Below are 19,090 nucleotides of genomic sequence, written 5' to 3' on the forward strand. Positions count from 1 at the left end.
CCCCACATGTGATTATTGGCTAGGCTGGCACAATTAACTAACTCAGTGACTGTAATAATGGGCTCAAGAGTGACAATTATAATTGTGTCAGGGTGGCTCAGGACCAAACTGTGTTTTTTCTGATGTACAAAGGACCAATGTGAGTTACAATTGACTCAAGGGTACTTAACAAGAAGAAGAAGGAGGAGTGAAGATTTGTCCAGTACAATACATCTTTTGATTTCTTGACTGCTGTTTCCAAAAGCTTTGATTGTAGTTCTAAGAACAATGAAAATCTTGACAATTCCCTCCTTTTCTCCATTTATCAGAATATTGTCCATTGGTCTAATTTTGATATTTGTTTTCTTTCCATCGTTGATTTTCATCAGCTTTCAGAATTGTCTTGTGTCATCTGCATATCACAAGTTGTTAATAAATCTTCCTCTAAGCCCGATGTAGAATTTTGTTTCATATAGTCCACTTTCTCAGATCATTTACTCAGTATACAGGTTGGATAAGTATTTACAGAATACACCTTGATGTACCAAGTTCGTGATATTAAACCATGTGGTATATTTCCTTGGTCTGTGTACAGGTTCCACATGAGCACAATGAAGCGTTCAGACATTTCCATTCTTCAAATGTTATCTGTAGCTTTTTTAATGATCCACACAGTCTAATGTTTTCACATAGTCAACAAAATATCAGTAAATATCTTTCTGGCATTTTCTGCTTTCTGATCCATCTGACACCAGCAGCACTGTTTCCTGATCCACATTCTCTCCCGTGTCTGCCTTCAGCTGTGGCAGCTCGGTGTCAATGTGCTGCTACAGCTATTTGTAATTTTCTTTAGCAAAATTGTACTTGCATCTGACATTAATCGTATTGTTTGATAATTTCAGCATCCTTTTACATCACTTTTCTTGGGAATGGGCACAGATATGGGTCTCTTTCAAATGCTTAACCAAGCAGCGGTCTTACAATTTTCTTGGTGTTTTCGGTGCTGTGAAACCTTGTAGAAACATATCAATTGGTAGTCCATCAATTCTGGGAAACTTGTTTTTCAATAATGACTCCAGGCAGCTTGAACTTTTTCCTTCCATATCTTGAATTTCTGATCCTGTGATCCAAGCTTCTATGTGATTATATTCCTAATCTCTTCCCCTTTGTTAACCATGATTTAAAAGGAGCAGTCGGTACCTCTTACAGTTACTGTCATTCTTCCTTACTTGGTTTGAACTGCTCTTCAATAACTTTTGGAGAATTCCTTATCTTGTAACATCTTTTAAAATAACTAATGTCGTCTCTGTCATCCTGATTGATCCTTGACTGACATCAGCATTAGTAGTCAGGATTGGCTAGAATATCCAAAATAGACGCTCATATTAGAGTGGTATGCAAAACACGTTGAGAGTATTGTTCTAGAAGTTATACACACTTATGTTTGTGTGGTTTTGATCCAGAATTAATTGCCTAGGGCTTTGTCATAAAGAAATATTTACATCACCTTGCATAATTATATATATATATATATACACCTAGGTTCTTTTTGTACATTGCTTAAGCCATTCATAATTTATAAAAGAATGCAATGTGTCTCAAAAAGTGATTTTAAAATCAACCATCAGGTATCCATTATCAGGAAATATTCACAACAATTAAGATAAAATAAATAAGCCCCTGTGATAATAAAAACAATTTTCCAAAAGTATGGTTACACATAATAAAAATTTAAAAAGCCACATCAGGTCACAAGGTGTGTACTGTGGTTTCATATTAAAGGGATGTATATATTTTACACATTTCAACAGAGAAACAACAATAAGCATTGACCTTGTTTATGAACAGGAGATTCTTTGCTCAGAAAATGGAGAGAGCATGGTTGGTGAGAGAAATGTGTCTATATTTTATGCTGTATGGTGCTGCATGGCTTGAACTATTCACAGTGATAATTTGTGTGCTAATTGTGTAACAAACAGTCAATATAAAAACAAGTACAAAGGGGATTCGATCTTTTAAGCAGACAGGCTCTAAGGAGATGCAAGCTCAACAGAAAGGCAGTTGACTCTGGAGAGCGAGTGAAAAATGACCAAGAATCAATGATGTCAAGTTGAAGGTATTAAAACTAAAAAGAACAAGACAAGCACAGAAGAGTCCCAATGGAATGTGATTGTGCCGTCTCTGCTCTACTCTTCGGAGATACTTAATATGGGAGGCTAGCCAATAAGTACTGATGATGTGTTGTCTTAACACCTTGTCTTAAACACAGGAAGTAAGGAGAAACCTAAATTAAAATTCTTTAAAATACAGGAGAAATGAAGTGATCGTGTGGCAAGGCAGGGTATTTGTATATATTTTTTAATGTTCTGCAAAACCCTGCATAGAACAAACCAGTCCTTCATTGTCTTACAGCATCAGTATTAAGGGAAGGAAAAAAAAAATGTGTTCTTAAATTTTTATTCAACTTTCATTTCTGTATTATGGAATCTTTCGACTAAATTGACCATTTTCGTTATCTAAGACATTGAAAAACAACAGGTATAATTTTTCTTCATGGTTCAAAACCATAATCAGCTTGAAAGTGGGGGGAAATTAAGTGCATGTAAAAATAGACATTGTAATAAAGGCTGCCTAGAATAAAGACATTCAAGACAGCTTCAATTAGATTGTACTGTTTCAAAAGGTGTCTCATTTGTGTCTCTTGAAGTAATTTGCAGTCTGTCTGATATAAAGTTATTGTAAGGAGTGCAAAGATTATTCGAGGTGAAATTGCTGGATCTTTGCCCGTGGAAGCCATTTGGATTGCCTAAGGATTATGAAAGCATCTCTCTCCAAGGTTGCTGTAAAAGTTGAGCAGCTAATCTAAATTCACGGGGCACCTTGCTGTTGACAAACTTCACTCGTCACTAGTCTGAAGACAAGCTCACAATGGCTCATCTATGCTCAGCAAATACAGAAAAAGTGACCACTGAGCCTTTTGAAATTAACCACACTATTGTTAAGTATGTTCGACACCTCATCTCCTTTTTGAAGGAAACAGCTGGCTATAAAAGAGGTGTGTGTGTGTGTGTGTGTGTGTGTGTTTCTCTCAGCAGAACAAACTATAAAATCTCACGAAATGGTCAGTGTTGCATTCTGTGGGACATGGGGTTGTTATGGGTGGGAACTGCCTTGATAACACCTGACAATAAGTAACAACCTTGACCTCCAAATTAGAATTTGAACATTTCTGTATGACTGTGTAACTGTTCACCCTTGAAAGAGGAAATGTTTATGATATTTTCAGAAAATACTTATTTAATTTGAACTCTCTCAGGATTATTGTGGCCTCTCTTCAGAAAAAAAAAAAAAGATATATGTTTGCTATGAGGATTCCCAAAGGTTGGAAATACTGACATTTTTCTCAAGCAATGAGATTAAAGGACATTCATATTGGCTTGTTGTTTAGTTTCTAAGATTTTTACCCAAAGCAGAAAAAAGAAGCAAATAGTATTATTTTTACTAGAGTACGTTTTAGTCAGGCAGATATTTTTTTCCCTACATGTAGTTGTCCACATTCCAACTCTCTCGCTCGGTGTGCATTCAGTCCTTTATGCCGAGGGCTCCGATGGGGGCATGCCAGCCACCGCCACTGCGTCAGTGGAAGCCTGTAAGCTGGTTAGAGTCCAGTGAGGCTTTTGGAGAAAGATGGAGCAGCAAGAAAGGGATGGCACTCTACTGAACATCAGCCAGTGAAATTCTGGGGAACACAAGGATCTAATCGGCAGCAAGTCATAGAGATGGTGAGATCCAGGAAATGTTTCATTTCCCTGTGTGCGGGCTCACCCTGAATCTGCTTGATGTCATGTAACAACTTAGGACCCTAAGGTAGTCCCTGAAACTTGCTGGTATCCAGTGTTCTCAGATGTCATGAAAGCTATTGGATTAAATAACAATGAATTCTTTTCCCAAGAGCCTTGGTGATGCAATGACTAAACCACTCGGCTGCTAATCAAAACCACTCAGCTGCGGTTCAAATCCACCCACAAGCTCTAAAAAACCCTACCAGTAAGTTTTATTCTGTTACACAGTGTCTCCATAAATTAAAAATTACTTTGAAGGCACATGAGGACAACAAACATTTTCCTTTCGGTTTTTTGATCTTATGATTTTTCCCTCTGAAGTTGAAAAATGGCCACAATCATATAACATTTTTTTAATAACATGAATGTAAACTACGATCCTTTAGTACTACTTGGAAATCGATTACCATATAACCGGAATAGCTAGTTATTATATAAGATCAATTCAAATATATATATTTCAGCGCACAATAATGAAGGCCTTAAGTCTCACCTACATATGAAACAGTATTATTTTGCAACAACCAATTTAAAAGGGAAAGTCTATCCTATGGGTGGAGATGGAACCTCATGCAGAATAGCTTCAATCTTAGCTTTGCGAGACTGCACTCATGGCTGTAGACCTCATAGGTCACACATCATTTCCTGCTGAGCCTTATTCTTGTTGCATTTGTGTATTGAAGAGGGAAAACAAGACCTTACTGAAGATCTGTGCAGAGGGTGTTTCTGCTTTTTCATGACTATCTTTTAACATAGATAACTTCAGAACATATTTCTTTGAAAAGGAAAGCCTAAAAAATTTCCCACTCCCCTAAAGTCACCAGTGATCCCCATAGATTATGTATTTCTATGTGTTTTGTCCTTGAGGAATCCTTATGAGTTTTTTTCTTCGATCCTATTTTAAATCTCCGCTTTCATTGATTTTCCTGGTTGGCCATCCACTTCTTTCTAAGGGCACGTGATGGTTAGGTTTCATGGCCACTTGATGGGCAGGTAGGTGCAGAATCTCACGCAGGGCGCAGCTTCATGACATCACCGAGGAAGTGGCCTTTTTATAAGAGATGTGGTAGAGCACTTCTCTCTCTCTTCCCCGTCTTTGCATTCCTGCCTCCTGGATTATTCGATTTTTGATCTGGTTCTTCAGTTGGTCACCCAGGTGGACTGCCATCCCTGTGAGCTGCAGCCCCCTGTCATGTTCATGCAGGGTTTTAATTCATTGACCACCGATCACCTTGCTCTCTCCTTCACCTTCCTGCTTTCTGGGCTGACAAGTGAGTGAGTCTGGAGGGGTCTCCAGCAAGGAAGCATTAAAGAACTAGGCAAACGTAGTGAAGAAAGCTGATGGTGCCCGGCTATTAAAAGATATAGTGTGTGAGGTCTTAGAGGCTCAAAGACTCAATGGACTTGAATTGGACTGGCTGTACAGCTTTCTTCATATAAAGTTGTATATATGGTATGTGTTCATCTATGTATCATGGGTTTGCTTCTCTAACAAGCTCAGCTTCATGAAATGTGGTACTGAAAGGAGAGTGGGATTTTAGAGAAATAAAGCATAAGGTTCAAGGATGGAGGCATATGTGACCCCTGTCATAGAGCAAGCAAGTGGATTCTGTATGGGCAGAGGAGGCCAGGTAAGGCCTCCACAGGGAGCACTAGGGTCTAGTGTTGATGAGAATATGTGAAAGGGGTTAGAGTCTAACCCCACCGCTAAATGGTCCATAGCCGAGCAAGGTGTGTGTCAACTCCCACACTTGCTTCTGGTACTCCGTGCCCTCCCTTGGAAGGAGTAGGATTGAGTTAACTGGAAGCTTACCAGAGGAAGAGAAAGATGTTTGACCTGGTGTGCTGGTAAACACTGTTTTAGCCTTGATATATGGACGATTCTAGATTTTACTTTGCTTATGGATGCAGACCCCCAAAGTTCCAACTGGAATGAAGATTCCTTACATCAAAGAACATCCTTGTCTCCCCAAAGTACTTGATTGATGGGAATGTGCAATTGAGATGTGAGATATACAAATGGGGTATTGATAAAGCCATGAAGAGACTGGCTTAATAATATTCCTGGGTGTCTTTAATTTCAAATAAGTGGAAGGAGAAAGTATCCCACTGAATACTTTCCTCTTTTCCTAATAAACCTAGGGAAGAAAGAATAGAGGGAACATCTTGGTAGTATTATAGGATTCCTGTGTAGTTGATCATTAACAGTACTGCAACTGTTAGGCATAATTTTTTTAGCCTCTTATAAAATGCAATATATAAATATGGTTGATACATTTTTGTTGGAATTCTTTAAGTGCAAACCAACATTTACTTCCAATTAAAAAAAATGCAATAAATCATTTTTATTGAGGGCTTTTGTAGCTCTTATAACAATCTATACATCCATTGTGTCAAGCACATTTGCACATAGGTTATCACCATCCTTTTCAAAATGTTTTCTTTCTACCTGAGCCATTGGTATCAGTTCCTCATTTTTTCCCCCTCCTTCCCCCTCTCCCATCCTCAGGAACCCTTAATAAATCATAGATTATTATTATTTTCGTATCTTACACATCTGATGTCTCCCTTCACCCATGTTTCCATTGTTCATCACCTGGGGTGGGGATGGGAGGAAGGCTATTTGCTGATCCTTGCAGTGCACCCCCCCTTTCTCCCTCCACCTTCCCCCTACCCTCATGGTATTGCTACTCCCATTATTGTTCCTGAGGTGTTGCTCTCTCCTGGTGTCTGTGCATCTAGAGCTCTTATCTGTATCAGTGTACATGCTCTGGTCTAGCAGATTTTTAAGGTAAAAGTGGGGTCATGAAAGTGGGGAGCAGGACACATTAAAGAGCTAGGCAAATGTAGTGAAGAAAACTGATGGTGCCCGACTATTAAAAGACATAGCGTCTGGGGTCTTAGAGGCTCAAAGACTCAAAGAGAAACAAGCAGTCATCTAACTGGGAAGCAACAAAGCCCACATGGAAGAAGCACACCAGCCTGTGTGATTACAAGGTGTCCACAGGATCAGGTATCAGACATCAGAAGACTCAAAACAAACAATCATGTCGACGCAAATGGGGGGAGGAGTGGAGACTGAAAGCCCATTTGTAGACAATTGGAAATCCCCTCACAAAATGGTCACAAGGAAGAGATAAGTCAGCCAGGGTGCAGTACAGCACCGACAAAGCATATGACCTTCCTCTAGTTCTTTAACGTTTTCCTCCCACAAGATTTTATTACCAACTATTCCTTATACATCAGCACCAATGGTTCCATCTTTTCTGTCATTTGTCAAATGCCTGGTTTGTGATGATGTTATGTAAAGGAGAGATTAATTGTTTGAGATGTAGTTAATTAATATGGCCCTTCTAGCCATAATTTCTTATGTGATATATTATAATTCTGGACTCTATGCCTGAGGCTATAAGACCATTTGGGGAAGCATTCCTTGTTACAGGATTAGGATGGGATGTATCTTTAGGCTTTAATAAAGGAGTGAGTTAAGTCACCCACTTTTGTTTCCTATAGGGTAGGGTCTGCACCACGGCATCAAAGCTAGTTTCTGGATCAGAGCTAGTTTCTAGAGAAACTGGAAAGAGAAGGAGGTGGTGTTTATGGAAACTTCAATGTATAGACTAATGACACTGGGTGGTTTTAGAGTTAATTTATTTTTAAGAGAGAGTGCTAGCTAAATAAAAAGAGCCCAAACAAACAAAAAACACAAATAAAGAGAGGCAGTACACCCTTTATTTGGGAGAATCAAATTATCACACATTTCTACATTATAACTCTTGTTTTCTTTATATCATAATTAGGGGGCAAAATATTTTAAAAAGAGAATTGGCAGAGAGGCTAAGTGCCTTTGAAATATTTCCTTTTGTTAATGAAGCAAGCCTTTCTTTAAACAAGTAGGGGAATATTTTGGAATTATGCAATCTCAACGGATTATTTATCTTGAACAATGATGAAAATGAAAGAAAATCTATAAGAAGAGGTTTCTTGTTCTATAAAAAGTTAAAGAATACCCTTTGAAATTGTATTTAAGGTATAAAATTAGAGAAGTTAGAGAAGTGAAGAAAATATGTGCTATTTATTATCATTTTAAGAGGTATCATGAGTTTTTTTTTTTAAGTTTTCATAGAATCTATACTAGACAGTGTTTACATTGTTGTACTTTTGGTCACTATGAGCAGAGACAGACTGGACACCACCTGGAACAACATTTCATTTTAAAGTGCTTTAACATTGAAACTATTTATTTGCATGTCATAAACCCTAATCTGCAAGTGATCACCAGTGGACATACATCCTATACTCCAGAGTCCACGGGGAACCACGAGCCTCCTACCCAGCAGGAGAGGCTGAAGTTCTCAGGGGGTGATCAACAAAAGTAAACCCAGACAGGGATGCTTTAGACTCAAACGAAGCCAAGTGTTAGATTTGTCTGAGTCTAGAAATTCATTCCTGACTCATTTCTGTGTTTAACCTTCAGCAAATATTCACAGGCACCTTACCCTAAGGTGAAGCAATGTTGTTGGGCACTGTTGTTGTGACCAGCTGCCAATGAGTCAACCCCTGACTCATGGCAATCCTAGAGACAACAGAAGGAAATGCCGAGGCATCCTGCACCAGTCCCGTGATACACTGGGGATCAGACTGTTGCTATAGATAGTTTAAATGGCTTTTCTTCCTAATCTGTCTTATTCTGCAAACTCTACTGAAATCTATTCAGCATCATAGCAACAACCAATTCTCAACAGACAGGTGGTAAATGCCCATGGGATAGAGTGGCTGGGATTAAAAACAGCAACGAGGTCTCTTATGTGTAAAGCACAAATTCTACCACTGAATCACCAATGGCTTTTTTGATGGGCAGTACTCAACCCTATTGAGTAGATAGCGATCTCAGGTGCCCCATAAAACAGAGTAAAACGGCCTCCTTGGTTTTCCAAGGTTATAATCTTCTGGGCAGTAGAGGGCCACCTCTTTCTTCAGTAAAGTGGCTAATGGGTTTGTATTGCTAACCTTTAGTTTAGCGGCCAAGTTCTTAGCTGGTATGCTACCGCATCTCCTTTTGCTGGGGATTAGAAGGATTACAACAAACAGTGCATGCCATGATTGCTGTAGACAAGGCATATATTTTATGATTGGAATACACCTGTGACAATGAAAGTAGATTATGAAAAGTTCCCTAAGAAAACAGGACGTTCCGTCAGAGGAATCAAAGCTCGATGATGATGTCAGGCTTGGTTTTGAGCCAAGGCTTATTATTTTTGTAGGTAGGTATGAGGTACTTCAGGTGAGCAGTCATGAGTAAAGCCTAGAGGACAAACTGCCAACATTCTGCTGAGAATAGTATTGAATATAGTGAGAATCTAGATTTTCCTTAGGGCCTCCCTGGCCTCCCTGGTGATGTTGAAAATATTTGTGAATGCCAATTCAAGAGAGAGTTTCATTCCAACATGAATGAAGTTTTTCAAACATATTCTGTCAGCAGTGGAAGGACCCTCAGGGGCTTTCAAGGAGGAAAATCGCAGTGTGATGTTGTATGGAGATCCAGAAAGAGAGGGAAGAAATGTGTTAGTCTATTGAGACAGCTGACCTTTGGTCATAAATTAGCAATCCTAGTTCCTATGCCAGAGATTAACCCCTCGTCACTACGTGTCTTCAGTAACTTTGGCAAATAGAAACTTCTTTTAAATCGACTTTATCTTCCACAGCTAATATTGACTTCTTAGCTATAACGGTTGCTAAAAGGGCCCCAAATCCCTGTGGATAAATCATACTGGGTGACCACTGTCGTCTCCACCACTGTCCAGGTGGAACTTGGCTGAAAATCCCTTGGGGGAACACCTGGGTCCAGGCTCTCCCTTCTCACCACTAGTGGGCAGACACAGCCCTTTTGAGGCACGCTTACTCTCAGAGAGGGGAATCAGGGTCAACTATTCAGGGACAGGTTCTTTGCCCTGCTGAATCCAAACTGGCTGATTTAACATTCTAAACTCTAGATTTACTGCCTTTGCCCCTGAGCCCTGAGCCACCACCTTCACTCAGAAGGTAATTCCACCTGGTAATTAACTGAGAAATATTGAGTGGCCAGTTTCTGACCTAAGTCTTCGTGCCAAGCAAAAGTTTCACTTGCATTTTTTTTCGTTCGTTCGCTCTTTCACTGCCAGTGCGTGCGTGTGTGTGTGTGTGTGTGTGTGTGTGTGTTTTGAAGTATTCGCTCTCATGGAAGCACATGCCTATTTAAAATTCCCAGACAATGAGTCAGACTTGTACAGTGAACTTCCTGGTGAGGCACATGATGTTGTTTGATGAAACTTCACCTTATGAAAGATTGGAAGCAAACTCTCAGATGAGCCTTTTCACAGTCATATATGTGTATATAGATAAGTATGTCTGTACATATTATGGATATATTTTATGTGCCTATGTATTTAGAGAGATATACACACACATACCTATTTGATACACACAAAAAGAAAGAAAAAGACCCATTTGAATACAAATCCCCTCTGATTTTGTTTTTGCACTCTGTTTTACTTTTTTTTCTCTGTAGATACTTTAAAAGCTCCTGAAGCATTGGCTTCTGTATATTTGCAACAAGAACAAAAGTTGGATTCCTCTAGGCAGACCTGGAACACACAGAACTTGGGTGGGTTATCTGCTCCCTGGAGTCAGAGTCGTGAGAATAGAAATCTGGAGTCTAGTGGAATCTGGTCTCAGTTATTCCACTCACCGTTCTGATGTGACAATATAGCTTAGCTTTATCTGGGCCTCTTAGAGCCTGCATTACAATTCACACTTGTCTTCTGAGCACTTTGTTCTATAGCTCATGAGTCTTGCTCATTTGAACAAGAGAGTGGTTTCCTCCCTGTTACTAGTTCTAAATCAGAGTAATTTTTGATGCTTTTCTGCTGAATTCTTTTACATAGTATCTTTAAGGGTAAACTCACTTTAGGCATGATGTTTGGCTTGTAAAAGTCTCATTTGCCAGAGATCCAGAACTTTGGGGAAATTTGAGATACTTCTTATGAACAATTACATTAATTGAAAAAATGATGAGAATTCTAGAAAGATCCTGCCTCAAAATGATCATGGCCAGTGACAAGGAGTCAGAAGTTCCCTACATATAACCTCCTCCCTGGGGGACGAACAACAGAAAAGTGGGTGAAGGGAGACGTCAGACAGGGCAAGACATGACAAAATAACACTTTGTAAATTATCAAGGGCTCATGAGGGAAGGGGGAGCGGGGAGGGAGGGGGAAAAGTGAGGAGCTGATGCCAGGGGCTTGGGTGGAGAGCAGATGTTTTGAGAATAATGAGGGCAATGGATGTACAAATGTGCCTTACACAATGGATGCATGTATGCATTGTGATACGAGTTGTATGAGCCCCTAATAAAATGATAAAAAACAAACAAACAAACTTGGGTGGGGGAAGGAGGGAAAAAAGAAGCGCTAATACCAAGGGCTCAAACAGAAAGAAAATATTTAGAAACTAATAATGGTAACATATTTACAAATGTGCTTGATGCAATTGAAGTATAGATTTTTGTAAGAGCTGTAAGAGGCCCCAATAAAATGATTTTTAAAAATCTTTTAAAAAATAGAAAACCCAAGCCATCGTCACTGCCATCAAGTCAGTGCTGACTCACAGTGACCCTCTGTGGGTTTCTGAGTGAGCCTGTAACTATTTATGGGAGTAGAAAGCTGCGTCTTTCTCCAGTGGAGCTGCTGGTGGTTTAGAACCACGCACCCTGTGGCTTACAGCCCAACCACTACACCACCAGGGTTCTTTTAGTAAGGAAAGTGTTCTCTTTAAAAGATCAAGAATACCCAAAGCCTTTTAAGAGAGTCCTAGGTATTTTAAGACATTGCAGAGGAAATAACCATAGATAATTTACTCTTTTTATTCATTCGTGTAATGAATATTGACTGAGTGTCTTGTATGCCCGGAATGTTGGTAACACAAAGGTTGCCTTGGCTGAACACCAACAGGTCAGTGGTGTGAACCTCTCTGTGGATGAACGATGTGGCAGTCTGCTTCAGACACGTTTCACAGTCTTGGAAATGCTATAGGCCAGTTCTACGTCATCCTATAGGGTCCCTGCGGTCAGAGTCGGGTTGAGAGCCACATGTTTGGATTTGTGTTTTGTTTTCTGGGCCTTCATATATACCAGACGCTGCTAGATGTTGGAGATTCAGAGAGAAACGTGTACTTCCGTCTTGCCCACACGTCCTCACAGATTCACGAGTGAGAGTTGCATAAGCAGATCATTATAATTTAGAAATGGGGAAAGTCCTATGAAAACACAGGTGCAGAAATGACTAACCTTATCTAACAGAAGTCGATAAACCTTCACAGGGCAAGTGATACTTGATCTAGATCTTCACAGATCAAAGAGTAAATGACTCGCTGAAAATGAGTAACGCCGAGGAAAAATATGATGTAATGTTGGGTGGGGGTTAAAAGACAGCCCGTTGAAAGCATAATGAACTGCATAAACCTTCAAGGCTTGTGTTAGGGAACCTTAAACCTAGCATTCATTTGCACCTTTATTCTTGGTTAATCCAAACGGTAACGATGCTGTAAGGAGTGTTTATAACTCCGAAGAGGAGAGTCATTGGTAATCTGAGATTTCTCTCAAATGGATGCCTTCATTCTCTATTCTCTCTCAGTCACTCTCTCTCTCTCTCTCTCCTGCTTAAATGGTTTCATCTAAAACCGTTAAAAAATAAAGTTGATAGATTTAACCACTGAAAATCAAAAGATTCTTCTTTGGCCTGCTGATAGCATGCCCTGTGGCCAGATATGGAGTTACTCTACAAACAGCAACCCTTGGGAAGGGCAAACCCCAAACAGGCAGTCTGTAAGTTGAGGGATCACTCTCAGAGTTTTCTATTACATACACTAAGTTTTCCTCAGATGCACCAAAGGATTTGGGGGTAGAGTATGGCCTTGCACAACACCAAAATACAGTTGCTAAAGTTATTTTCTATGATTAATTTCTCTCTACAATTATTCCTAGGAGCTTGCAGAGAAAAGTAAAGAGATGCTGGAAAGACCAGGGAAGTTTATGTTTCCGCGAACAAGGTGTTCTTGTTAATCGGAACAAAGTGCTCAAAAAATCCAGTCGATCTAGCCATGAAACTTGAGTCAGTGCGAATATTTGTGATTTCTTCTTCATCCCTTCTAGCCACTACCCTCAATTAGGTAAAATGGGTCAATTATATCAGGGATTAGCTGTGATCCAAAAGCTACATCAACCCACAGCCAACTTGATTGGAAGTCTTTCCTTCCAGGGATCTGTAGGGAAGAGAGCTTCAATGAGATTCTAACATGCATATGCAGTAAAAGCTAGGAGAGCTGAAAAATTTCCTTTTAAACCAAGAGACAGAAAAGAGCTAAGACTGTAGCCCCACACTTTGGGGATTCAGAAAAATAAGGCAGTCCCATAGCGGTGCAGAAGATCTAAGTCTGACTATGCAAGTCATGCTTGTATTCTGATATTGGAGTGTGAAGGAGCTGGTAAAATTAACGAGTCCATGAAGGTTGTTTTATTCCTAATTATTTATTCTCCAACTCTTTAAATCCCTTAGATCAGTTCCAGCAATCATGCGATTGAAACATGGGCTTTTCTCCACTGAGACTTGCATTACTTTCGATAGGTTCCTCAGACATCACTTTGCTGTTTCGGGGTTCACTATTTTCTGCTTTCTGGTTGACTGAGGTTTTCTATGTTTTATCTCTTCATTGTTGTCGGTCTTCTTTCTCAGTTTGCTGCCTGTTTGTGTTTTATATGGTATTCTGTCTATGACATTCAGGATAGGAGATCTATGGAGACAGTAACTGGATGGATGGCTACCTGGGGGCATGGCAGAGCAGGATGGAGGGGAATGGGGCGCTAACGACAATGACTATGGGAAAGAAGAAGATGTTCACAAATCAATTGTGGTGATGACTGCACAAATTGTCGTAATCTAACCGAATGGTTCAGTAGTATGATATGTGAAGTATGTGCCACTAAAACTTTTTAGAAATTAAAAATGAAAGAAGTCATTTTGTCCATAGAAAATATTTTTGCATGGAAAAACTGATTACATTTATTACTGACTACTATTAGTTACAGGCTTAAAAAATAATTCAAAATACACCTGAACTAGTTCAAGCTCTCACAAATGAAAGTTATTTTACCTGCTCGAATAAATAAATTTTTAAGTACCTACAGTTTATGTAATGCTCACCTAATGCTCATATTTAGTATCCCAATTGGAAGATGAGTGTTCTCCAGGATTCATAGAGCGAATCCCAGTTCAACTAGTAACTTCATCACGTTCAGCAAGAGCTTCGAAGGTCATTTTGGAAGAAGAAAGAGTGTAGAGAAATGCACGTGGGGGGTTTTAATGGGCTAGACCTAGAAATGGCACCATCACTTCTGCCCATTCATATTCTGCTACCTAGAACTCAGTCCTAAGGCCACATAGAATTTCCAGGGTGGCTGCATAAGACAGTCTAGTTGTTTGTCCAGGAAGAATTAGAAATAAGCGTGGTTAAGCAAGGTTAACCTCCACTTAGCTCTTGGTTAGATCATAAAACAATGAATGATAAGTTAAAAATGTAATTTTGAAAATGAGAGTGAATTAACAAAATATGCACCCAAATTCAAATGCCATGTGTAGCTGAAATAATTTGATAATGTGTTCCTGATGATAGTATAGTGTTTATAATCCTAATTAGCATCACATAGAGTCAGGAACCCTGGTGGTGCTGTGGATTATGTGTTGGGCTACTAATAGCAACATAGTTAGTTCAGATCTACTGGTAGAAAGATGAGGCTGTCCAGGCCCATAAAGATTTACAGTATCAGAAACTTTATATAGGGTTGTTATATGTCAGAACCAACACAATGACAGAGGCTTTTTGGTTTTTCTTTGTTTCACATAGAAAATACACACACACACACACACACACACACACACACACATATATATACATTGATATTTAATTGAAAGCTGGATTCCAAACTCTTGAGTTGTGTTTAGACAGACATCCACAAAGATACGCAGTTTAAGTAGTAGCAAATAGGTATCAGAGTTATTGTTTTCAGCCAAACAACTTTCTTTAGTCCTATTTAATATCTAAATGGAAAGATACTAGAAGTTGTTATTAAATACTACATTATTCTTAAATAATGTAAATAAATAATAAATAATAAAATAAATATCCATGCCTAGTTATTTCCTTAAATTATCAGTAGGTTGACTATCACATTTTGCTCAAATTTATAAATGTTATTTTTTAATGCTGCTATGTTTTAGTTTAGAACAAATTTAATATTATTCTAAAACGTTCTCTCCTGTTTGGTTGGAGGTAATTAAATCTATACTTGTTTGAGAGTTTCAACTGCTAATGGTTTTACTGGTTTTCTATATTGGTAGGAACTTATGGTGAATGCTTCATTTTGTAGACTTGGAGAATGAAGGAGGAGAGAGATTTGAAAAAGTATATCTGCATTCCAGTCCCTTGGATTTATAACTGTATCTCTTCCTACAGGCTCGGGAGGAAGTGTTTATAGTTTGGTCCTTAGAAAAAGTTCTCAGATGAAATCTGGGGACACCCAAGGAATAACATAATACCACAGCAGAGTTAATATGATTGATGATATCATAGCTTATTTTTAACAGATGTCAAAAGAGGGAAAAATCAAGCTGCCATTCCATATACTGAGCCCTTGTTCAGTTAACAGAGGACCTTTATAAGTAAATCATAATTAATGGCGGTACCCAGCGGGCTAGGTGATGGGCATTTGGATTACTTTTGGCTTTTCCAGAGAACAAGACAGATGATAAAAATAACAATGTCTAGGAAGATGCCTATGCATTCTTTTATTGCCTTATGCTTCTTTTGAACACACTATTTAATTTAGCATTGGTGAAAAGATTTTATGCAGGGAAAATTCCTTGTAAAAACTTGTCAGCATGTATAAGCCTCTAAGAATCTTATATCTATCCAGGCTTAAAACCACCTCTTCAATAACTCACAAATGAAATTCCAGCCCTAACTATGTGGTGACCCAGAGAGAAGGGCAATGTTGCTTTCTCAAAAAAATCTGAACCCAAAAATAACTCCGGGGAAAATAAAAGCAGGCAACTATATATATATGATTTTAGTGAAAAAATATCAGTAATTCTCTTGAGGCCTGAACTCTACGCTCTATTGAACAAATTCTCTCCTGTGTGCAGATTGCAGCCTATTTTGACCCTCTCCAAGGAAGGACAGTGTAGCCAGTTCACTGGAGGATTGTATACAAGACATTTGCAAGTCCCTCTTCAGTGGGTCCTCAAACCACTTTGAGAGTTGTGGACAAGGGGAATAGATGCTGAGATTCAGCCTTTAAAGGAATTTGACCAACGTAAGAAACCCCATATAAGAGATAACATAATCGTTTCTTCTTAGTCATGCAGCTAAAGACTTTGTTACCTCTGTCCTTCAAGCTAGATTCATTACTGATGGTCTCTCTAACCTGTGCAGACTGGGTATGTTATGTTTGATAGCAGGAATGTGGAACGCGTGCCTCCAGTTTCAACTTAAGAGCAAAACAAACAAAAACCCTGAGATGTTTTGTTTCTATTAGCATCTTAAAACATGCACACACACACACACAGGAGGGGAATTAAAAACTATTGTTTGAGACTCATGGAAACCTTTAATAAACAAAATATCAGAAGGAGAAGCTGTGGTTTCTTTACATAGTCTCTATCTATGCACTCCTGAATGGAGTGCTGGCAGTGTAGTGGATTACGAATTGTGCTGTTCACCGTAGGTCAGTGACTCAAATCTCCCAGCTGCTCTGAAGGAGAAAGATGACTGCATCCTGTCACCAAGGTTTACAGCCTCAGAAATCCACAAGAACACTTCTATCCTGTTTCCCTGAAAGTAAGACACCCCCAAAAAATAAGACCTACTTACAGTTTTGCTTCTTGCTGAAATATAAGGCATCCCCCTGAAAATAAGACCTCCCCAAAAATAAGGCCCCCAAAGCTGCTGTGATTCTGGACTCTGGACCGTAGCAGTGGGCGCCACCGTGCAGCTCACTGTTGGCCGCCGTGCAGCCAGAGCAGACAGGAAGTGCGAGGACTCTTTTAGTAAAACAATAAACAATAAATGTGTACCGTATTTTTCTTCATGGAAAAATAAGACATCCCCTGAAAATAAGACCTAGCGCATCATTGGGAGCAAAAATTAATATAAGACACTGTCTTATTTTGGGGGAAAAAGGATACCCTATCTTATAGGAGCATTATGGGTAGGAATTGACTCATGGTTGATTATACACTTCTCTCACCCCTTCCAGAAGAATTCTACTTTTGCTCTTTGATTTACACCATATCAAAATGGCAGTGTTTTTTTGTTTTCTTCTGTTTGGGGAGGAAGCAGTCTTTGTCTTTAATTTGTCCCGTGACTTTGTGTGCGTTTAGATTTACTCTGCAAAGAGAAAAGTATTGTGAAGTATTGGACTATCACCCTGGGACAGTCTAAACGTTCATTGAGGTTCATTGCCTGCAAGGCATCCGACCATCTCTGAGGCGCAGAAAGTCCCTCGCAGTAGCAGCAGCAGCAACAAAAGAATGACCACACCCGGCATCGACCACTTTCCCAGTCGGGGTAGAAGAGCCTCCACTATTTTCTGGACCCAGAACCTCACGTTCCTGTCTGCAGTAAAGTGTCATTATTTCTAGTTTCTAATATCTTTCTAATATAAAGACTTTATTATATATTAAAATATATATTCTATAGGATTATATAATATAAAGACTAATATAAAGTCTTTATTTCTAATATAATGTCGATTGCTTGGCTCTCAATTAAAATTATTGCCATGTTTTTCAACACAATGGGACTGTTGGCATCCTCTAGGCACTCAACCCATGTTTATGTTTCCATATTCTTGGAGTTTGGGGAATAAAATGAAGCCGGAAGGGGCAAGGGGCGAGGGTGGATGGGGTAGGGTTACCCAACTCAATTTTGCTAGCCCCTAAGAAGGAACAGGTGCATTGTCACGAGGGAAAAACAAAACACAGAAAACACTTGGCCTTTCTATCACCATTGTAATTCTCCACTTTCTTTATACTTCTTCATAATGAAGCCCTGTGACCACCCCACGTCCTTTGAAAAAAACCTCAAGGCTACCCCTTTGGAATTGAAAAACAAACAAACAAACAAACAAACAAAAACAGTCACTATTACCTATGGAACTGAGCTCTTGGCCATGAATTTAACTGGCCCAGGGAGCAGCTGCTAAGGCACTGCTTTGATGAGATCTGAATTTGGAGACGCCCTCACAAGACTGAGGCAAGTGTGTGCCCATAGAAACGAGTCTGCAGCCAGCCACTGATCGCAAAGACCCGTGGACACATGTTTCTTTGGCGTAAACTCATGCATCAACCGGAACCCTGGTCTCCACACGTGGCAGTTACTCTGGTACGCACCACACGAATATGCTCAGAAGAACTTTCTGTGGGTTTTATTTGAAATACTAGTTGCACATGTAGTTGCCATGCTCGATTGTGCTCATGTCAATGAACACAGAAGAGTAAAAACAGCCTGCCTTATTTTTAAGTAAACAACGTACTCGGATTTAAGTCCGACAAACTCCTTGCGTGCTGTCAGAAAGTACTAACTCAAGTGCATTTCCAAAAATGATCATTTTCAGACAATCTTTCGGAGAGATTAGCGAATGTTTTTTGAAACTGGTGAAGTTGAGAGTAAGTATCTTCGATTCTGAAGGCCACATAGCTTCTGTCATAGGCACCCAGCTCTTTTGTTACAACAGGAACGCAGTCACAGATGCACGGCATACGCAAGTGAACCAGGTTGGGCTCAAATAAAACTTTATTGACTACAACAGACACAGACCATATTTGGTCCCTGGGCCACAGCTTGCCTGGCCTTGTTCTGTCGCAACGCTCACCTCATATGGTAACTCGACCGCTGTTTCTCGGAGGGCTTTCATGAGGTTGGTCTCAGATTAGTCATCATTGTCATGTTTGGGATGAAATATTGATGTAAAGAACGGCGTTCTCTCATTTGCTAGGAGGAACGCAACCCACCTGCTAGGTTGACCAGACCATGAAGCTATGAACCGGCCTTTCTTCTCCTGGGCCTTGTTGAGGACAGCGAGGGCCTGTAAGGAATTGAGCCATGAGCTCATCCATCAACTTGCAGCTAAGGGATTTGAAGAGAGAACATGGAGTTTTGCTTCCACAAGATGCTCTGTT

Source organism: Echinops telfairi, unplaced genomic scaffold (assembly GCF_000313985.2).
Source record: "Echinops telfairi isolate 266 unplaced genomic scaffold, ASM31398v2 ScPeMD7_5868;HRSCAF=6743_0, whole genome shotgun sequence".
Lineage (NCBI taxonomy): Eukaryota > Metazoa > Chordata > Mammalia > Afrosoricida > Tenrecidae > Echinops > Echinops telfairi.